Genomic DNA, 23,792 nt, shown 5'->3' with positions numbered 1-23,792 from the left:
TAGCCGGGTTGTAACATCTGACCGGATCAAGCCTGCTTTGTGTGACACTATGCTGAGGCACTAGCTGCAACTCTCTCTAACCCAAGTCTTCGACACACTAAGTGTTCAATTGACACCTTCTAAGCCCCAGTGTACCCTTCACAAGGAACGTTCAATTAAATGTGACACTATTCATAAACACCCAGCACATGCATGCATCATACCAACAAGTCTTTGAATGTTTCCTATGTGCCAATATATAATTCCTAGAAAGCTAAGGTCCAAGAATATTCTCCATAGAAATGCATATGGCTGCACAATCTGGGGATGCCAAAGAATCCTCAACAAACTAAATTAGAAACCCTAAACTCACAGTCACTTGTCATTGTAGCTGTCAATCACAGCAGTAACTGAATCCCATATCCAATTTAAGACTGTGTTGTCACTCCGTAGATGGAGAACTGCGCTCCCTCCAAATTGCAAGGAAGTCAATCATTTGCATGAGTTCTTTCACTGAAATTTTGTGCCCAGACGGTGAGAAAAAAAAATAATGAGTTCAAATTTCAGTATGTTAAAAATGTTACCATTTATAGTGGACAAAAAAAATATGCAACTTTATGTTATATGTAATATGGAATTTTGCCTCTTGTGCCTATAAAATTGGATAAAAGTTGTTTTTAGGAATTTGTGTGTAGTTAAAGAAATCATAAACTGTAGGTGACCTAATTGTAAATATAAAAAAACAAGAGGGAGAACAGAGATTGCACAGCTTGTGACACCATAACTTTTGAGGGGTGTGATTTTTTCCCAGATAGTTTAATTCGGGGGACACTGGAGAAGGAGTAAATAGAAGAGCCTTAAGAAGCCCTACTGAAGCTGCTGCTCCCCCTGATGCTGTCCCTGCCGTTACCTTTGCTGGACTACTGTTTTGCTGGATTGCTGGATATTCTGACAAAGAAGATCAGACTTGTCCCTAGGAGCCAGATGTCCCTGATCAACAGGACATAGTTTAAAGAGGTCTATAGCTCCTTTCCCCCTTTCACCTTTCTTACCTCCATACTGTTGGAGGTATGGAAGGAATTGGGGTAGAGTGGTATATATAAGAACCCAATAAAGTAGCCTCAAAAGATACACCCACACAGGAGACAGTTGACACTTCCAAAACTGCTCTTTTGTGCCAAGGGCTGTGTTCAATTTAATTCTCAAAGCAACTCTTCTCAGTAAGCCAAAATCCAGTAAATCAGTCTCTAGAGAAAGAACATTAGATCAGACTGTAAGTGTAAACTAATTCAAACCATGATTAACTCTTATCATGGCAATTCTGCAGGTCTATGCATACCCCCTTCAAATGGATCTCTAGGGTCCTGGAGTTGTTTCCTTAGCGCTCACAGCATCCTCAAACTCTGGAAATCCAATGAGGCACTATCCATGACAACCCTTACTGTTGGCACCCCACTTTAGCAAACTCTGCAATCTTACACTGAGGAGACACTAGTATTTCTGCCAAGTACCTAATTCTTGTGTTTCTAAGCTCTCCAGCTCTTACCCTGTTAGACCAAGTCTTACTTCTGCCATTGTTTCCATGCCACAGCCATACTTGAGGTTCATGCAAAAGTAGGAGGAATGCCCTGAAATTCTAACCACTGTGCTTCTCATTTTAACACCTAGGTAACAAAGGTGAATCTTCAAGACCACTATAAAACTGGTCCCTATAATTTCTACATTAGACACAATCTTATCACTTGGTTTAAAAACCATCATCCAATACAAACTCCAGTCAAGCCGCACCTCTTTCCTTCTCTCACTAGACATCTGTAGAAATCTGTACCTTTCACTTCTTTGAGCCAATGACCTTTGTGACATGTGACAAAGATGTGAATTAATCAAATGCACAAAGGCATTCATTAATTACCACTTTTGCTACAGGGAAACTCTATCTACAAATAGACAAAGCCTTGGGGAGTTAATAGGTTGATGCAGTTCTTGATTGGAGTTGGAACCCCAGGTCTGCTTAACTGCAAGTGATTCCATCTTCAGACTTCCTAAACATAGCTTGTGCAGTATGCCTAAGAAAGAACATCAGTTTATAAAAGTGCCAGACTTCTTCTTTTAGTTTTGATGGTTGCAGTGCATCTGTCTCATCTCATGGTCTAATTCAGTCTCTCCGTGTAAGGCTGGGGGTACTGAAGTGCAAGTACTCCTGAAGGGTTCTTATTGATTGCTTGTTCATGAGATCACCAAATGACTCTACATCCTGCATTCCTACCACCTTAGATGGGTTGTCACTTTCTTTTCTATGTGTCACATGGAAGCTCTAAAGTGCTGGAGTTCGTGTCATCATGAATCAGAAACTCAAATCTTCATAGTCTATAAAATGTGAAGTCTTCTGGAAGTTGTCTGTAGAATGCAGAAAAGTAACCACCACTCCAAGAGAAGACATGATGAGCTATTCCTCAATTAGTAACAAACCTGCAACGATAACACACTAGACCATGTCTCCCAAGAATATTTCTGACATACCTACAATGATATGGGAAAGATTTGGGGTTCAATTTAATGAAGAAAGTTGTCATGAGGGAAGATAATTCTTTATCATGTGGAACCCTTCCCAGAAAAGTGCACAGTTCTAAAATATTCTGGAGTAGTCCACTGCTTGTTCCATATTCAAATTCTTTCAAGGAAAAAAATAAAGGAAAAGGAAAAAAATCTTTCAAATTCTATGAGCTAGCTTGTCCTTGTTTCCCTTAAAAGCCAGTTTATTAGAGGGTGGGTGAATCTTTAATGTATTAATGCTGAGAAACATCTTTCTACGGAATGAAGGCTTGTGCAGGAACATTCTGATAAGAGACTAAATGCAAAAAAATCAAATAGCCCAACTGTACAGCCTGTGGCTCTGTGAAGAAAGGTTCTCAGAAAGCTCTACACTGAAAATTTCAACCAACAGAGAGGACAATAGAAAAGCCACCATTTTGTGGATACTAATGAAATAACGGAGGCAGAAATTATTAATATCAAAAGGCTTAGATGAAAGCTTGGTAGAGAGCCTCAATGCTTCCATGGTGACAAATGCTGGTTGAGAGGAGGGGACTATAAATTTCAGGGTTGGGATCTAGCTGTCATAGCCTCTCCTACTTCCTCGAGTACATATGAAAGAAACAGCACTTTCCAGGAAGTATTTTTGTCAAATGCTTGCCCTGGACCTAATTAAGCATTTATATCCAATTTTCAACTCATGCATGAGTTAGAGCTAGAACCTAATGCCACTACAAAGTGTTCAAACAATTCAGAAAGAGGAATCTTCTGGGCTAATTAGGCCCAGTTTCTCCAAAGCCTTCACTAAGTCTGTCATTAAAAAAAAAAGAAATTAAGTAGAGGGGAGTTCAACTACTAGAAGATGCTTAAGAGATGTAACAAGCAACTGTGACATGGGCTGGACTCCAGTTTAGATCAACCAACTAGGTCCATCTTGGTCCAACTTGCTTGGGTAATAAGGGCAGCAACTGGTTATTGGATGGTTTGAAGTTATTATTACTTATGTAAAGGATTAGTGTAATGTTTATGTATGAAGATGACCTTCATTCTTTAGAGATTTGTGCTAAAGTATCTATGAATAAAATATTGAATCTATAATTTGCTTCAAACTTCAGCACACAAGCTGGGCATGCCTGTAAACCCAGTACTTAGGGAGGCAGAGGGAGGTATATCTCTGTGAGTTCAAGGCCTGCCTAGTCTACAAAGCAAATCAAGGACAGGACTACACAAAGAAACATTCTCTCAAAAAACAAAAACAAAAACTTCAGAATACAAAAATATATGCAACAAATACAGTAAATTACAAATATTTGTGTCTACATGACAAATCTAGGATGGCTCAGAAGACAGCCTGCTGCTTTCTTTACTTGTTTGACATTTGACATAACTACTTTTAAACGAGCTACACCCTAGTGGCTTTGGGATGCATTAAATAAGAGAAGCATATGGATTCCAAGATAGTCCCACCCCTACGCTTTGAAAGTCCAACGATGCCATCAGGTCCTCATAGAGCAGCAGTTTACCTCTTCCTTGTCTTGTAGAGGAGAATGTGTCCAGGGAGACAAAGTGACTTTTCCCAAATCCCCCAGCTAGCAGGCAAATCTAACATCTCATAGGTGTGCCTGGCTCCTCCCCTTTGTGTAGCCCTGCAATCTTTGAGCTTTTAGCTAAAAGGGAAATAGAAGATCTGGGGTAGTTTCTACTGCTATCAGAAATTCAAGGTGAGTAGCCTGGAATGTGCTTTCTCAGCCTCAGGCTAGAGGAAAGGATGGGTGCAGGCATTCCCAAGACAGTGCATAACAAGGTCACTGGAGACATATAACAAGTCAGAATGTATTCTTTAATAAGAAAGAGAAATTTTCAGATTTAGCATTGTCATTGATGGTTGCTTTGAGTTCTAAAATTGTATCTTCTAGTCCCAAGATTCATCCTACTTAGACTCTAGAGAAATATAGATGGGGAAATAGAAGGATCCAGAGGGTCCTAAACACCTACAAGAAGAACATCATGATGGGTGGATCAGGGCCCAGGAGGGTCTGCTCAAACTATTGCACTAACCAAGGACAATACAATAGTAAATATCAAACCCCTACTCTGATCTACCCAAAGGACAGGACATTCTCTACAGTTATATGGAGAGCGGGAACTGACTTTGACACGAACTCTGGGGCCCCATATTTGACCACCTCCCCTTGGTGGGGAGGCCTGATGGCACTCAAAGAAAGAATAAGCAGGCTACCAAGATGAGACTTGATAGCCTATGACCATATAGTGGGGAAGGAGGTCCCCCTCAGTCATAAACCTAGGGGAGGGGAATAGTATTTCATAGTGTAAATGTACCACAGTTTCTTTTATTCATTCTTCAACTGAGGGACACTTAGGCTATTTCCAGGTTCTAGCTATTATGAATTAGGCAGCTATGAACATGATTGAGCATATGTGCTTGTTGTGTGGTAGAGCATCTTCTGTATATATTCCAAGGAGTGAAATAGCTGGAATATAGAAGGTTTTTTTTAAATACTCATGAAAAACTTTATTTTTCTTTTTTTCCCCCTTTTTAAAATTAATTTATTCTTGTTACATCTCAATGGTTATCCCATCCCTTGTATCTTCCCCTTCTTCCCTCCCTTCCATTTTCCCCTTATTCCCCTCCCCTATGACTGTTCCTGAGGGGGATTACCTCCCCCTGTATATGCTCATAGGGTATCAAGTCTCTTCTTGGTAACCTGCTGTCCTTCCTCTGAGTGCCACCAGGTCTCCCCCTCCAGGGAACATGATCAAATGTGAGGCACCAGAGTCCGTGAGAAAGTCATATCCCACTCTCCACTCAACTGTGGAGACTGTTCTGACCATTGGCTAGATCTGGGTAGGGGTTTTATCCTTGTAACAGAATGACATGGACAGACTAGGGCTCAGTCAAGCCCTACAGAACTTAACCTGATACTAACTTCTTTATGCATAAAATAAAAACAGTAATACAAAAGATCCTAAAAGAAGGAACTTCTTGATATAAAAGACTGACCCCCAAAACTTAGCAGATGCTTAAAAGTCTCCATTTTGCCCCCCTTTTCCTCCCCTCCAAAAGATACTGATCTGTAGCTGTCAAAAACTGCAGACCGCTGCCTTATCGGCAGGAGGGCCATTTAATAACTTCTGTTCTCCAGCCGGAACAATTTGTGCCGGTTTTCTCCCATTTTCTTTGCCTAGAGAAACATTTGCTTATCAAAATATGTACCTCATATTAGCTCAGGAAACCAAAAAGGGGGTGGGGGTGGGGAGGAGCTCCGTTCTGTTGCAGCAATAAAGGTTTCCTTCTCGAGCGATAATCAAGTCTGCATAATTAAAACTGCTCCGACTGCTGAACTCATTTTCAGGCTGGGGCTTTCTTCCTGTAGCAACACTTACACGCAAAGTTCTGCTGTGAATGAATTTAACCGTGAGTCTAATTACAATTTTAATGAATATCTCCAGCCCTGCATGTAAACGTGCACTCTACGGCTTAGCTCTCCGTTAGGGTGTTTTAAGGTCTTTTCATTTTTAATATAAAAGAATGCGTTTGGCAATGTGGTTGGGCAGAAACAGAAATACTCTTTTTGGGTCTTTTTGGGTCTGTTTTGATGATTAAGTAGAAAATGCGAAATGTCTGCTACTTTCAAGAGCCTATGTGGTGTGGGGACATTTTACCTTAAATTGTCAAATGTTAAAGATGAGCGACACTTTGGCATATTTATATAACCTCTCCAATTTGGCATGAATACTTCAAAATACTGAAATCCAGCAACATTTTATGAAATGAAGTAAAGGAAAAGGAAGTATAGAACTTCCTTCTTTAAAAACATTTTAAAGAAAAAAAAAACAAATATAGAGACAGTCTCTTGCATCACCCAAGGTCTAGAGGAGCCGGTGTTCTTCAGAACAGCCCCGCACGCATGACAGGGTTGGAACTCTGAGCTCAACATAAAAAGTAGGATGGAGTTTGGGAATTTGGGAGAGACTGTTTCTTTCAGCAGTATGTAATGATGTTACACAGTGGTGGTGGTGGTGGTGTTTGACAGAGCCTCATGTAGACCAGGTTGGTGTACTATATAGCTGAGTCTTGAGCTTCGAATCCTCCTGCCTCTACTCCTAAGTGCTAGGATTAAGCCTGGCTCTGTCACCTTTGCCCTCAACTAGCACATCCATATAAACAGAGCTGGAAATGTCAGCTTCCTTTAGTTCTCTAAGAACCACTGAGAGGGTATGATGAAATGGGTGTGGCAATACCCAACTCATGGTCTCTCCGGTTGCAATGAACGTGAGCTCTCTTCCTTCCTTTCATGACAAGCTGTTCCGCCTCTCCCGAAGGCTTGTGTGCTAGTTGTCTCATCAACTCGGTGGCCCAGAACGGACTAGATAAGATGACACTACCAGGCCTATGACAATAGAAAAGAGACATAGTATATGCAGATTTATATGTGGGATTGAAAAATGGGAGGGCTTCCAGCAGAGACAGCTGTGCCGGGAAGCATAAGACTAATAACAACTTGTGTTTGAAAAGCAAGAGAAATGGGACACAACTGGTTGACCGGGATCCATCGTGGTAGGATTGTCCTTCTGGTCATGCTGTCTGCCTTAATGTTGCATAAGCAGAATTATTGCCTGGAAGAGTTTTTATAGTGCACATCTTACTGACAAAAAGCAGGTCACAGAGCAGTAAAGGCAACATGAAACCATTTTGTACATAATATATGTGTATGCACATTTTAAATAGGCATGTGTGTTTGTGCATGTTGCATATGTATTTATACATGCAATATGAAATAAAATTTAATAAAATTCAAATTTAACTTGTGATAGCATAATATTTTCCAAAACACTTAATTGACAAATGTAAGAAAATATATCATATTTTCTAATTTGCCTCAAAGGGACATATTGCATTTGCACAATAAAATAAAGGCTAGAGTGAATAAACCATCGTATTCCTAGTCTTCAAACATGTGACAGCTTATTTCCCCTGCTGTTCATGGGGAAGTTTTAGGTGGTTTCCAGTTCCCTTATAACAATCATTATCCTTAAGCAAGTATAGTTTTATTCCTCTTAGGTCAACAACAGGTGAATGAATAAAGTGTAATATCTATACATGATGGACTTTTAATTCAGAAATAAAAGAAAATGAAACTGTGCTGTGTGCAGGAGAACGGGCACAACTGGCAATGATTATATGAAGTGAACTAAGCCAGTCTCAAAAAGACAATATGTTCCAGCTCATTTGAATTCCTAGATCTTCTATGCGTATGCAGTACTACATGTGTACATAGGACATGCGAGTGTAATTGAAACGATCTGAAGGGACACAAGTGTGGATGAGGTGGGGCAATGAAAGGGGGGGTTGGTGAGTAAGTTCAGTGTAAACTTGCACAAATGCTTACATAAAAACAGAGAGAACTCTTCAAGCTGTCTTTCAAGCCTCCAAGGTATAGTTTGAAGCAAACAATTCTATGTTCATCCTTAACAGTACAAACCAGAAACAGGGAAAGGGAATGTGTACGCTTTTCAAGAGGAACTTAGCACAGCAGGGTCGGATAATGCAAGGCCAGAATCCTAGCTAAGCAGGAGACCTAGGAAGGATGTCAGGTCCAAGGCCTGCCTGGTCTACAGAGTGAGCTCAAGGGCAACCTGGAAAACCTAGTAAAACCTTGTCTCGAAATAAAAGGTAGAAAGAGCATTGTAGATGTGGAACAGTGGTAGAGAAGTTGTCAGACAAGTGTGAGAGCCCCCCCAACACAGCACACATAGGTGCATGTACACACACACACACACACACACACACACACACACACACACACACACATATGAATGTAATAGTTCATTGAATATGATTACCGTTCTCCAAAACCATCTAGGAAGATGCTAGAAAGTTTGAGGATAGAACTATGAATTGTTTAAGAGTGAAACTGAAATCAACAAAATCGGGTGTATGTGAAGTTAAGATTTTTAAATATAGGAAAAATAGGGAAAGAAAATACATCAAATAAACAACAAAATGTAGATGATAGGGCTCTCACCAACATGTAGATGATAAGGCCTATGTTGGAAACATAGGCAGTGCTGAAAAATATACATCAAGACGAAAGTACTAAGCATAATGAGATATGCAAATTTCACATGGGTTGACTAGTCTAAGTTCCTAAGACCTCCTCCCCCTTTGTGTGTGTGTGTGTGTGTGTGTGTGTGTGTGTGTGTGTGTGTATACATGCAATTTTATTCAAATTAGTTAGAAACTTGAGCAATATTTTAGAAACTCTGCTCTTAAAGAAATGGTTCACTGCTCCCAATACTATGTATTTAATGGGTCTCTTAGTTCATAGCATTGACAATGTTAAGCCTGTATGGTCACAGACAATAAAATAGCCTCATCCTCACAGGAAGCTTTTATATTGAAGAGTAATAGATCTGTCTATAATTTTCAAAGCAAGTTTTGTTTTTACTATAGTAAGTGGATTGTTTCAGTGAAGGCAAAGTTGTGATGTTCAATTGGAAAGATAGCGTGTGTGAAAGTACCTGTCAGTAACAACCCTTTAAAAAAACATTTAGGTGTTTGTAGCTTCTTTGTGAATAACTTATTCGCAGGATGATGGGGGAGTTGGGGGGGGCATCTGCAGCCTGTCAAGCAGGGAACAATTTACAGACAAATATCACTGTAACCTAGTCACACTACAAATCAGAGCAGATATTTCACATTGTCAGAGCTGTACTATAAAAGGTGATATTTATATAAATGCACACACAGAGAGAGATGTGATATATATATATATATATACAGACACTACAAGGAGCCCAGTAATTCATTTCAGCTGTGGCTACAAAGAGCTAAGAAGCTTCATGGAGAAAGTGAAGAGCAATGACTCAGGAGGCTCACATGGCACGGATACTTGAATCTTGAAGACTTACATAAAATACTTACCTGAACCACTGCCATTATTTTTATAAGTCAAATATCAGGAGAGTCCCCCATACACCTTTTATGTCACGACTCTGTTCTTCCTAGTCTTTTTAATATGGGTTGAATCCTGTTGGGAGGAAAATTCTAACCAAATGAGATACAGTTCTTGCCAATAGCCAGCCTCACCCTCAGATCCACATCCAGCAAAATTATACAACTTATAATGCAGGCAGAGTAATGCTTCGGAAAGTGATAATGAGATTCCTCCAAGCTGGACCCGGTTCCCAGTTCTTAAGGACAGCTGCTTCACCAGGTGGTGCGATGTTGGATCACACAAGGGTCCGTGAAAACTGTGCACATAAAAACAGACGTCATAAAGAACCAGGGACGGGTACTGGGAAAGTGTGGGTCAGTCCTCTTTCCTCATTAGAAGTTGGGTGACCTTGAATGAGTAAATTAACCTCACCAAGGAATCTTGAACCGTGCTTGAAACTAGGAAAAAATGATGCTGCATTTATTTTGACATAAGATGCACCAAAGAAATAAGCTAATGTTAGTATTTTTAACCGACACTATCCCGGAAAAAAAAATTTTCCTGAAGATTCTGGGAACACTGGTGGGGATTTTTTAGACCATGATAGGCAATCTGAAACATATGCTAGGAAAATATTTTGAAAGTTTAAAAAGATCATATCAATTATATTCATGACAAATTTTATGCATCTTGGTGGAGGAAAAAAAAACCCATCCTTTCTTCAGTATTTAACATGGAGCTGGTCCTTTGCCCAAGGCTTCAGCCGCCTTTTAACTCAAGGTAATTGGAGGAGCTCTCAGAAGGAAAAAGCCACCACACTGAGGACAATGAAGTGTAGGTCCTGGGTCTTGTTGCATCCTTCTTTTCTGCTGTGAAAGTACAAAGATCCCACAAATGAGATCTGGAAGTAGAAACTAACTTATTTCCCTGGCATAACAATGGACCATGAGAAACACAAAGATGAGTAAGCACAGAAGCCTTGAGCCACAGAGGAACACCAGTGCAAAGCAAGTGACCATCACTGACCATTTGGAATGATTAAAGCAATAGAGAAAGATACAAATAAGTTGTAATGGTTTTTCTTTAAAATATATCAATGTTCATTCATTCCATAGAGCTAGGCATTTAAAGGATGCTTCCGAAAATGCAATACATTTCTCATTGCACTCTATTACAGCACGGACAATTTCTCTGAGTCATAACAGAGATGGCGACTGGTGCAATCAAATAAAATGCTTCTTCCCAGGGCAGCCTGACTTCTGAAATAAGACATAGGCTCTAGACTTAACATGATACTTCTGCTCCATCGCCCCCTCAGCTACCACCTTATTATTTTATTCATTTCTTTCTGCGTGGTCTGGGTTACTTCTTTCCCTAAGCTAGGTCTATACGGCAGTAAGTAGGAATGGCCATCCTTCTGTAAATCACCAGAAATTCCAATTTGAGATTGGTCCCTGAACCGTGTTGTTAATTGCTGTCTTGTAGTTCAGATTTCTTCCCATGCTGCCAAGCATAGGCAATGATACCCCTTCCCTAAGTCTTAGTAAAATTGGAACTGAAAATTTTACTCCCAAAAAATGTGGCATAAGAAAAAAAAAAGCCCAATAATGTCATTATTGCTAATGAGTGCAAGGAACTCTGAGTCTTCTCCTTTTTTTTTTTTTCTAGAATAAAACTCCCATCTTATCCGTAAGGTATATTATAGCCCTGTGATCCACACTTGGAACAAGGAAGTTGCATCCTGTTATAAAAACCTGGCATTTATTTAAATAAGTTTTTACATTATTCATAATCCAAACCTGAGAAAGAGTTATTTTAGATGAAAAGCCCTCAAAACTTTCTTTTCACCAGAAGTCAAGGCAAAAGAAGTTTATACTTCTGCTAGAAATTCCATATCACATAATCATACATGCTCGTACACGTATATACATATATGCAATTTTCATGAGATAGTCTCAAAACATGTAACACACACTGATATTTTCTATTCTGTTTTGTTCCTTTTCATTCCTTTTTTTAAACTCCCTTTTTCCAATTCAAGAAATTTGTTCCATGCCTCACCAAGAGCCAAAATCCACAACTTGAAAAACACTGATAAAGAAAGCACAAGTCTCACAGATGTCTGTTTCCTCCAAATAGATCTTTAGAAAGTGGTTGGTTCGTGAGGGTGGGGCTATCAATTTATAGAGTAACATAGAATCTATGCATGCCGGGTTTTGTGAAATGCACGTTATCTTGTAAAGACAAACCATTTCTATCTCTTTAATCTTCAACACCCTTTTGTAGCCATTACAAAAAGTCAAAATTTGGAATCCCACCTTAATGGCTACAGGCAACATTTGTGGGGGTGTGCTTAAGTGTTATTGTTTCTGACAAATCTTACTGCAATGCTGCACCATGTTTTTCTAGAAAATATCTGTTATACTGGAGAGCTATTTTTGAATCATAATTACCCTATTGAAATATGGGTTTCAGCATCTGTAAAATTTTAAATACCAAATTTTTAATAATTTCTGCCTTCCAAGACCCAATATCTGGTTATAACAGCTTTTTCCTCTTCAAGGTTCATCAATTGCTGCAAAGCTTTCAGAGCTACCAAAGATTAGACAAAAGTTCAAATGCTCTCTCTTTCTTTCTTCTCATCCCTCCTCTTTGTCTCCGTCTCTCTCTGTGTCTCTGTCTCTGTCTGTCTGTCTGTCTGTCTGTCTGTCTGTCTCTCTCTCTCTCTCTCTCTCTCTCTCTTTCTCTCTCTCTCTCTCTTCTCATCCCTCTTCTCTGTCTCTGTCTTTCTCTGTATCTCTGTCCTTCTCTGTCTGTCTCTCTGTCTCTGTGTATGTGTGTGTGTGTGTGTATGTGTCTATGTGTCTGTGTCCCACCTGTAGCTGGCACTCACAGAGATGGAAGAAGGCATCAGATCCCCAAGAGCTAGGATTATGGACAGTCCCATCCAATGTGTGTGCTGGGAACTGAACTGTAATCCTCTAGAAGAGCAGCTCTTAAAGATAAACCTTCTCTCCATCTCCGTACCTGACTCTTGATAAGCAGAGACTTCCAGTAGAAACACACGACATCATGGGAACTGGCCCGTCAGAAGAACAGAGAACAGTGGACAATCCAAAGATAGGGTAAGAGGTGTAATAGCTCCTGCTATTGCTCCATGGAAAGTCTAAACAAACCCAAGTGGGGAGTGCCTAAAAGTCTCTTAGCTTGGGGTCTCTAGAAATCGGAGTTCAAAGCAGTAACTAAAGTGTTGTCATTCCATTCAAGAGGAGCAAAGCCTAGGTCCTGAAGGCTATGGAAAAGAGAAGAGGAGGAAAGCAACAGTGCCGAGCACCATTGCATGCATATTGTCTCCTGTATCACGATGAAGAGCAGAGATGTGACAGGCAGCTCAAGAAACATGCTCACGCTCAGTCCAAGATTCCTCTGCAGAGCGTGCCAAGAGAAACTCCAGCTCAGTGTGACACAGAAAGGAGCAAAAGCAGCTGGGGTTTGGGGGCCCATCCCTCTCCCTCATCTCCCGACATATACTGGTAAAGAATTTCTTCACAGCAAGTACATCGTCCCACACTTCAGGCTGCTCCTTTTAGGCCCTCGCATCCCGTAGCACTCAGATTTCCTTACCTATAGTGGGATTTTAAGTTTAGGTAATAGATAGTATTGTTTAGAGACCAACAAGCTTATGAAATGAATTTACAAGGACGTCAGGAGCAAAGGTAATAGCCTGCAGAAGGTGTACAACAGCCTTGGAAAGGAGAGGGTAGCTGATCAGATCTAAGAATACAAGCAAGGCAGATACACAACGCTGGAAAGACAACAGAGAACATGATACAATTTAGATACTGAGTCTCCGCTGGAGTGTTTCAGGCTTGGTCTCCAGAGTAACACTGCCAGAAGGCATCAGCATCTTTACAGGTGAGGCATAACAAAAGATCCTCAGGTCACCTGGAATGTGCCTTTGGAGGGGACAGTGGGGGCTCTGGCCTCTTCCTGATACTCTTTTGCTTCTTAGCCAAGGGTGATCAGTTTCCCATATTACGTGTCCCTCGCTGTTCCTACCTGTCATCATGACCAGAGGTCCAAAGCAATGAATCCATCCAGTCTTTGACTCTGTCTTTGTTATTTTTTCTATTATTATGAAGAAATGCCATGACCAAAGTATTACAAAAGACAGTTTGACTTAGGTCTTCTTGCAGTTTGAGAGGCCTAGAGTCTATGATTACCACGGCAGGGAGCATAGCAGCAGGCAGGCTTGGCGTTAGAGCAGTAGTTAAGAGTTTACATCCTTATCCATAGTTGGAGGAGAAAGAGGGAAAGGGAAGGAGAGGGAGAGAGACAGAGAGAGACAGACAGACAGAGACAGAGACAGAGACAGAGACAGAGACAGAGACAGAAACAGAGACAGAGAGAAAAGTCCTGTCCTGTCCTTTTAAAATGTCAAAGCCCACACCTAGTAACTCATCTCCTTCAATAAGGCCACACCTCCTAGTGCTTCCAAAACAGTTCCTATTACTGGAGACCAAGTGTTGAAACATATGAGCCGAAAGGGAGCAGTTTCATTCAAATGACCACAGTCTGGAAACCCCAAAACTAAGAACCAAATGAATGAATTCTCTTTACAACTTAATTGTCTCAGGTACGTTGTTATAGTAAGGAAAAGCTGACTAACACAGAAATCTCTGCTTTTGGAATGACAAAAGTGTGGACCCAGGATCCAAAAAAGAAGGAAGTGTGTGTTTAGAATAGTGGATAGGGCTGTCTCTATCCACTTTTATACATCGTGTCAGATTAACTCCTCAGTAGCCTGTGGTATGCACTCCTCAGAATGTAGCACCTTTCACAAATCAAAGGCACAGTGACAAGCCACATTCCTCTCAGGCAAGGAGCAGGCTGACATCTTGGTGGATAAGTAGAGTGGAGTTTGACCTCTCCTTTACGGAAAGCCTACCGTTTACAACATTGTGGACCCATGGGGCACTTTGTTAAGTGAAACAATCCAAATGTGAAGCACCTGTCACGTGACTCCCCTTCTGGGAGGAACTCAAAACAGTTAAACACATAGATGAAGACAGCATAATGCTGATTCCAGGGCCTGGAATGAGTGTTGTTCCAGTTACTCAAGATAAATACGTATTAGAATCTAGTGTACATAATAGGGCTGCTATCTCTCATTGTATAGGTTAAGAAAATAATGGACATAATGCTGAATAAACTGTTTATGATCTTGAAGCTAAAAAAAAATAGTGCTGCTATCAGCCATCTTCTGTGGCTAAAACCACAACCTCATAGGCGTTTATGTTATAAAATGAGATACTGAAAGTTTGGCTCATGGTTCTGTTGAAAGGTTGGGGACCATATCTGGGGATAACTTTCTTGCTGAGATTCCAGAAATAGCCCAGGCTATCACATGGTGCACATGACGAGTATTATGGCATATATTATAGATGTGTCCTGCTCCTGTCTTCTTGTGGAGTCACAAGCGTTCACTCACAGAGGATCCCATTTTGCTGTTCTTACGTAATCCTAATGACCTATCAAAGCCTTCCCCTTTAAAGACTGTAAGTGGTTCCGCTTTCACACTCTTAATACCTCAAATGAAAATTGCGTTTCGATAAGAGTTCCAGAGGGGGCAAACTTTCTGAAACTACACCAGTACTTCTAGTTAATATTATATGTTGTACCTTGAAAGATGTTTAGAGGGTAGAGCCCATGCTAAATGCTCTGACTGCGGGCATAAATATTACACAGAATCCAAAGGTTACAGGGAGGTGATAGATGTATTTGGTACCTTGACTGTGGCAATAGAGTCACAAATGTGAGCCAATGTCAAAAACACATCAAAATACATAGAATACACACGCGCGCGCGCACACACACACACACACACACACACACACACACACACACGAAATGTTTTCTAACAATGGCATTCCAATGAAGGTTTTTTTTAAACGCTCAATACATAGCAGTGAGAAAAGTCACGTGCAACAGCATGTGAGAGATACTGGAGTGTGACAGGAAGAAAGCTCATTCACATTTGACGAGGGAAGTCCTAGTCACAACTGGCTTACACAACTCACAGTAGCTAAAGCCTCTATGTTAATACACCATGCCAGATGAACAAGACCACAGTAGCCTGATTCTTGATTTCTATCCCCGTGCTACTGACCCACCAGCAACTATCACCCTCAGCTGTGACGGGCTTATGGGAAAGACGGGTTCCAGACAAGGAATAGAGAAAGCACACGTGCTCACTGCTCTCAAGCAATGGGGCTTCCATATTCCACAGAATTAATGTTGACAGAATTCACGCGGTTTAGGAAAATGCCAGAGTCAGGGTGCATGTGATTTCTTCCAGCCATTTCAAAGCTTGCAATGTTTTTTTTTTTTTTATTGCCATTGGTATCCTACCATGGAGAATTCATTTCATGCCTGTCTACTCTGGTAAAACCTTGGAATGAATTGAAATGTTACAAAAAAAAAAAGAGAGGTGAAAATTAAGAATTCCGAGAGTTATTTGAGGCAGCTAATTAAGAGTCGTCATCGCTGCAGTTTTGCATGCATTTCTGACTTTCTTTACCTGTAAACTCAGTTTCTGAAGCTGCATCCGATAAAGGCATTGTGAAAAGCCCCTTTGTCTGTCTCTTCACAAGGTCTCATCTCTTCACACGGAAGTGCTGCAGAAAAAAAATTCACTTGTAAGTGATCTTTGTGATACTGAAATTATTTTGATCTCACACACACACACACACACACACAAACCTCTGAGCTAAAAGTTAGTGTGCTTAATTATACTGCTAGATGCATATAAAGAGGAAATGAAAAGAACAGACCTGCCCCCCTCCAATGATTAGCACTATATGTAGATAAAACTAAAGCTAAACTACCTACCCTTTGGAAACAGTGGCTCTGATGGTTACTATTAATTGACAATTTGGCAAGATCTAGAATCACTGAAGACGTTCCTTTTGGTTTGCCTCTGAGGAATTTGCTAGACAAGTTCAACTGAGCTGAGAAAACCCATCTTAAAAACTTGGGTTGCATCCTACCATGGGCTGCAGTCCTGTACGTCATACAAAGAGAGAGCTGGCTGAGCACATCCAGCTGTCTCTGCTTGCTGGCTGCAGAAGCAATGTGGCTGGCCGGCAGCCTCCTCAAACTCCTGCTGTCAAGACTTTTCCACCATGAGGGACTGTAGCCTTAAACTGCGAGCCAAAAATAAGCTTTTCCATCCTTAAGTTACTTTGACTTGAATTTTGTCACAATGAGATTAAGGGACAATTACAACGCTCTGCCTCTCTGCCTTCTGTTTAGGTTCTTCCCACAGCACTCTCCACTCGTCCTTAATTACGTCACGATATTTCCATCCCAGAGTGGCTACAGCTGGCAGTCCTCCTCCCCTGGAGCTCTCCATAGACCCTGGCTCCTTTGTGACATTCTTCTATTAGCTTGAAGGCCACCTCCTCAACAAGCCCTTCCATGACAAACGTGCGTCATCCATAAAGACACGGTAAGTAACAAAACCCAAGGAGAAACAGCCAAAATAAGACTCCAGGAATGAAAGCAATGTCTAGATTCAGGGCAATTCTGAGTTTGGATAATTCATCTTCATTCAAACTTCATCAAATAGTCAATTCTTTCCCATATGTGTATTCTGTCACCTCCAACAGATCAACAATACTATCCCCTTCACGGTCCCAGAGTGAATGCAACCAGTTTAGACTTAACATTAGAACTCCATGGTGGGGACTGGAGCTGAGCGGTAAATTTATTTATTTCTACTTAGCCCTTTACATTAGCAAGAACATTTACTAGTGACCCCACACATAGCTACTCTCTGGTCCCACTGGCTGGGATCTGACAGTCCTAAACTCACTACTGAGATGGAAGAAGAAGAAGAAGAAAAAAAAACCCAGTGAGGTAAAAGTTAGTACAATTAATTATAATGTTAGATGCAAATAATGAGGAAATGAAAGAAATAGACCTGCCCTTCCAATACCTTCCATTATATGTAGATAAAAATCTAAAGTAGCTGCCTTACTTAGCCCTAACACGGCCTGAGGGGAGAACCACCTGAAGGACATCAAAGCTCTACAAAGAAGGAGAACCATGTTTGCAGGAAGGAATGGCTTTAAAACAAACAGAAACAAATGTCCCCAGTCAACAGCTAGTCCAACAGGAAACTCAACCTCTGTTCTCTTGTTTAGTTTCTCCCATGCTACCATGCAAATATCAACTCCCTGATGGCAAAGACCCTGTGTACAGCATCACTCTCAGCCCCAGAACAGTGCCTGGCACACAATAAATACAAAATGGATTCCTGGGATGATATCATTCAAGAATGTACCCGTGCGTACACTCATTGCGAAATGATACCCTGTGTGGCAGTCTCATGGTGAACCTGACAAATACAAGATTCCACCAGCTGAAATAGCACACCAGGGCCCATAATCTCAGGATATGCATCTCTCCTGGCTACAATAAGCTTTTACAGGGAACTAAAAAAACATGCACTTCTCTTCTCCACAGAGTTTCTTCTCTGTTGCTTCTGATTCCATGGTCACATCGTTACATTACATGCCTAGTTCTCTAAAGAAGAACTCTAGATATCTTCACTCCTTCTCCTTGACTCACTACCAACATCCAATAGGTAAGTCCTGAAGACTGAAAAACTCCACCCTGCCCCTCCATTTTTCACAGCTACCAGTTTAACTAGGCTGTGTTAGATAAACTCTAATATGCTTATCAACAGCAATTTTCAAAGGCGCTTTGACCTGTCTTCCAGGACTCTGCATGAGTGTGCAGCTATCGGGAAAGGATCAAATTCACTATTATTTTGTAGTGTCTCCACAGAGAGAACATGCCTACATTTTTTCCCCGCTTTTGTAGGGTTACATTTAAAATGAAAGAGGGAGAATAGGCTATTTAAGGCATTTCTTATATGGCCATTGCTTAACACTGGAAGAAAGGCTAGCACATAACTGGGCGTCTTCAGCTTGGTACTCAGCCAGTTGTACAGAGTCCAGTCTTGTAAAATAAAAATCCATCAATATATAAAATAAATGAAGCAAAGATAGTCCAACATCTTTTATGATTCTGGGATGTTAGCCATGGAAGACTTCTTGCTTTCAAACACATCATAATTGCTGAGATGACATTAAAGAAAATTTATAGACAACATGCAAAGCCTGCCTTTGTCCTCCAACCAAAGAAGCCATTCCTCCTTTGAATTCCCAAAGCACTTTATAGAGTCCATTTATTCTCTTCCTTTCCATGTGTGTTGTTTTTCCACCTTATTATGTCTCCCTTAGTCACCTGTAAGCTCACTGAAGACTGGAGCAGGGTGTACTAGAAAGTTAATTCACTGGGGTCATGTCCATAGTCTGTTATTATCTCTTTCCCACTGCTGTTTTCAATCATATTCCATTGAGTTCCTCTCTTCCAACTCTTGAGGGCCCTGAGCAGAATACAAAACTTCATGATAACTTTCATATTTTAGAAGTGCTTTGTATCTTAGTGCTTCTCTTTTTTCTATGATACACATATATTAACTCTCTCTCTCAGGAACTGGACACAAGACTTGAGAAAATCTCAGTGGGAAAGTGTTTAACCTAATTTTTTTGCTTTCTTTCTCTCCTCCCCCCATCAGGACTCTTACTTTCTCCATAACTGGAAAGAGAGAGAAAAGATAAGGAATATGGACTGAGCCTGTCATATACACACAGTGGAATTTCTCGTAGCGTTGCTGCCTTGGACTACAGATATGCTCCCTTTATTAGTGAGTCCCAAAATGTAACTCCTCAAGAGGCTTCCTCGGGCCCCATTTACAGGTCCCTTCTATTGAATGCATATAGCGTGTGCTGAACAAGCCTAAAGGCCTGAATTCAGGCCCCTAGAACTCAAAAAAAGCCAGACACATTAGCATAAAAGCATGTAACCCAGGCCATGGTGGGGAAAGAGACAGTAGAGTCAAAATCTCTGTGACCAGCTGGTGAAAGGAAGAGTGAATAAGACCCCATCTCAAAACAGAAGAAAGGTAAGAATCGACATAGGGGACTGATCTACACCCTGGCCTTGACATATATGTGCCCACATTCATATTTGTTCATTCACACACACACACACACACACACACACACACACACACACACACACACACACACACACACCTGAAGAAGGTGAACAAAGAATTGGTTTTCCAAATAAATGCAACAAAGACAGGGATGCAACTGAACTCATGATGACATCAACCTAAACCTGCTTATGGACTGCCTTATACATCACAAACTAAAACGCTTCAGAGGTTTTAAAGGGGAAACACCATTTTCCTTCTGGAAAGCAGCTTAGGTGGTTAGGGAAATGGGGCAGAGAACTCTGGTCTCAGAGTCAAGGACAAGTGAATGAGTGGAGAGGAGACCATGAGATGAAAAATTGAGTGAGGAAACAGAAAGGCCAAGCTCTGGAGGCTGCAATTAAGGCAGTGGTCTGGGTCATGAGAAAATATAAGAAGAGCTGTGATGAAGAAAATATTGAGAAGGTCTATAGGAATCAATGTGGGAGGCCATTAAGGAAACAGAAGCAGGGGCCGGGAGGTAGCTCTGCCGGTAAAGTATTTGCTGTTGTATGAAGAACTGAATTTAATCCCCGTGTTGATCTAAAAGATAAGCCAGGTGAGATGGCGCATGAGGATACTGCAAGGGCTAGGGAGGCAGAGACAGGTAGGTTTCCGGGGCTTACCAGCCAGCCAGATGAGCCTGCGTGGGAGGCAACACGCCAGCGAGAATCCTGACTCAAAACAAAATGCACAGCTGCCAGGGAATGATAGCCTGAAGCCATCCTCTACCCTCCATGCATATGTGCACATATGTGCATATATGTACCTGTACACAGAGAGAGACAGAGAGACAGAGAGACAGAGACAGAGAGACATAGAGAGAGACAGACAGAGAGAGGCAGAGAGAGACAGAGAGAAAGAGTTTTTTCAATTAAACAGAATTTATGTATGTATCAAATTGTTGGCTGGAAATGTGAACTTTGTTCTCTTTTCTCACAGCTGCAATCATCTAGATCAACCTGAATCATCAGATAATTGCATTGTACCCAGAAATCCAAGCGGCACCTGGGCTCTGAAATGCAGGTACTTTTACTTGCACATAGCATCTCCTCTTTGTCTTCCATCAGTCACGCAGCCTCTGTTCATTCTCTACAAAGGAGTTCTCTATCACCACTGGGTACTCGATAAACCTACACTTTCCCCACCTTCCCTCAACACTGAGCTACCTGCATCTGCGTCTCCTGGAATGCAATTCCCAATCTCGCCAACAAAGGTGTATTTTCTGAATTTGACTTGACCTACACCCACAGAATGCAAGAAAGTCTCCTCCTTCCAAAGTCTCTCCTTTCTGCTAACCTGAATTTCCAAATCACATACTGACACTATACACTGCCTTTCATACACCCAAGAAATACTGTCTTGTGTGAGCCGACAGATGAACACTTTGAATTGTTTAGTAGTAGTACCCTTCAACTTCCTTTCAGAAAATGTCACCAGCTTGGGCTGTAAAATGGTATTTGGTGCATGCATATGATTAGAACATTACAAAGATCCTTACATTGGATGGGAGCAGGGGCTACTGCAAAGACCTCATATCCCTCTTTCCACTTAATCAAGGTTGTGTACATTTTGTAAACTGGATCCTGGGTTTATTGCATGCGAAAAAAATCATGCTGTTTTAATTTAGTTCTTAAAAAAAAAAACAAGTTTTGTAGCACTTATCCTTTAAAAAATAAAAACAAAGAAGAAATAGAAATAGAAGTTATCAGACAAGTTACAGGAAGCCAATTAGACACATTTCAGCCAAAATTAAGATGGGAATCTTTCAGCACATCCAAAGCAGAACAAAGGTCAGTCAGAGACAGGATTAATTGTGAAGAAAGGAGCTGTAAGGTAAACATGCACAAACTGTTATTAATAATACATGGTAGAAGATTGTGACTAAAAACAAAGATGTAATTATAAAGATCTGGTCATGTTTTGAGCTCTCTAGAATGTAGCCCTTATCATCCCATGAGTATCTATTATATCTTTTACATATTTGAAATTACCATATGTATGCTTGGGGAAATATGTGTGTACATAACCAGGAAAGAAAATGCCCCCAAACTGAATAAGTTTTCATTTTAAATCAATCAGCCCTGAAAACATACATACAGGTAACATTATAAGGACAGAAATGATTTTATGCTTAGAAATATATGCATAGCATAATACATGTATATTATTCCTGCTATAACAATTAGTGGAAAAAGACCATGAATATGAAGGAGAGAGAGGAGAGGCATATGGGAGGGTTTAGAGGTAGGAAAGGAAAGGAAGAAATGTTGTAATTAAGTTGTGATCTCAAAATAAAATAACACAGTAAACAAAAAGGTTAAATGAAAAAAAGCCATGAACTAATGACCACCCACAGATGTTGCTCCTCAGACACGGCATTCTCAACACCCACAATGCACAGCGTAGCCTTTCTCTTGGATTTGCTGTGCTGTTCTCTGTCTTATCAGGATCTAGTTGGATTCTGAATCTGCTTTGTTTGTTTCTAATTCTAGCTTCAGCTTTCACTAGGGAGTCTAATCATTTTGTTCACATCGTGACAAATGAAGACGCAATCTGTGCATTTGAAATAACACCTGATAGTGGCTCTAAAGGGAAAGCTGGCAAGGCTGAGAAGAAAAAGTACCCAGATGGATACATCCCTTGGTATCTAGGGAAATGGTTCCAGGACACCCTGCAGACATCACAACTTGAAGATGCAGAAATCCACTATATGGAATTATTGAGTGTTTGTGTAGGAATGGTGTGCATTTTCAAATACATTGTCATCACCACGTTATTCTTAAAATCTTTACCATACAACTAATAATGGTTGATACAAACATAATGATAGTTTATAAAGCAACAAAAAGAGAAAAGTCTATACCTGTTTAACATAGATATAATGCCTCATATCATCCATAAATATTTTCCATCCCTAGTTGGTTGGCATGGAGTCTAGAAACATAGAGGGTTGAGCAACAACTAAAGTGTGAGACCCTAACCTCAAAGAGTTGACATTCCCTTAAGACTCGGGAGGTCATATGGGTTAAAAACCAACGAATAGAAATCACTCTGTTTGGAGGTCAGCTTAAGTCTTCTGATGGTAGTGCTATCAAGCAGACTCAAAAGATGGCAAGGCCAGTAGGGACTCTTAACTGCTAAGCCACTGGACCAGCCCCAGCCTGAGAGGACTCCGATGCAGCCAGCTCTGTGTTCTTACATCTTATTAAGCCTTCAGAACCTCTTCTAAACTAGCCTTCTCCACATCTCACACTAACCAAGACTGCAGAATTTTCTACTGACCAAAAAAAAAAAATATTTTTGCTTAATGATAACCGGGAAGCTGACTTAGCACATGATGAGAATATAAGCAAAGGACTCAGTCTTTCCCAGTACCCATATCACGTGCTTCCTGGTCAAAAAAAAAACACAAAACATGAACAATATAAGTAAACAATTAAGTCCATTTACATATAAGGAATGAAGAGAAAGGGGTCTTAAAAATCAGAACAAATATCATACTCTGATACCAGCCCTCTTCCTGCCTGCTTTATTTCCGGTCATTCAAAGTTTACAGAGTTTCTGAATGTGACTAGTAATAATAACAACAACAACATAAGGACAGCAGGAAAGGCAGCATCCTGCAGGCAGCCCAGGGCTCTCTGGGAAGCTGACGAAAGAAGATCAAGAGTTGGAGGCAGTGTAGGCTACACAGAGAATTCTAAGGCAGTCTGAGCAAAGACCTTGCGCCAGAAACAAAAACAGTTAAACTTATGAGGCAGGGCCTCGTTATTGGGAAATAAATACAGCAGAGATGCAATTTTCTGTCAGTGACAAAATTTTACGAGCATCAGGCAAATAGATTTACTATGCAGAGGACTGAGATCCTTAAAACACCGCACGAATGAAAAAATTCAAGAAGTCTTAATGGGCAAATATTTTAATAACAAGAGCCTTGAACCCGCAGGCCCAGACTCTCCCTGTCTTGCTAGCTGCTCCCTTGCACTGCTTTGGTTTCCAAATCCTTTGCACAGACAGCCTTTCTGCAAACATTTAGTAATGCAACGAAGAAGCCTAAAGTTCATATCATGAGCAATATACTATCCAAGGGGCTGTGGGTGAGACACTGTTAAGCTCATCCGTGGATTTACGGCTTAGCAGGGGGACTCATTTGTGTATTCCAGCAAAAACAAACTTTAAAAAGAGAAGTCTTTTGGGGGAGGGAGGTT

The 23,792-nt window shown here is 40.7% G+C and overlaps 1 long non-coding RNA gene across 2 annotated transcripts; it reads left to right on the top strand.

The window, feature by feature from the left end:
- The first annotated feature begins 5,720 nt into the window (after positions 1–5,720).
- On the top strand, positions 5,721–21,948 carry LOC311606885. 2 transcript variants are annotated; one of them, XR_014782446.1, is made up of 6 exons: positions 5,721–5,947; positions 12,353–12,595; positions 16,785–16,980; positions 18,000–18,120; positions 19,120–19,506; positions 20,524–21,948. It is a non-coding gene; the product is annotated as an uncharacterized lncRNA (long non-coding RNA). The 2 variants fall into 2 exon arrangements; XR_014782445.1 differs by lacking the exon at positions 12,353–12,595.
- The last annotated feature ends 1,844 nt before the right edge of the window (positions 21,949–23,792 follow it).

Source organism: Acomys minous (genome assembly GCF_964271855.1).
Source record: "Acomys minous genome assembly, chromosome: 10".
Classification (NCBI taxonomy): domain Eukaryota; kingdom Metazoa; phylum Chordata; class Mammalia; order Rodentia; family Muridae; genus Acomys; species Acomys minous.
The sequence above is the reverse complement of the archived record's forward strand: the minus strand, read 5'-3'. Positions and strand labels throughout refer to the sequence as shown.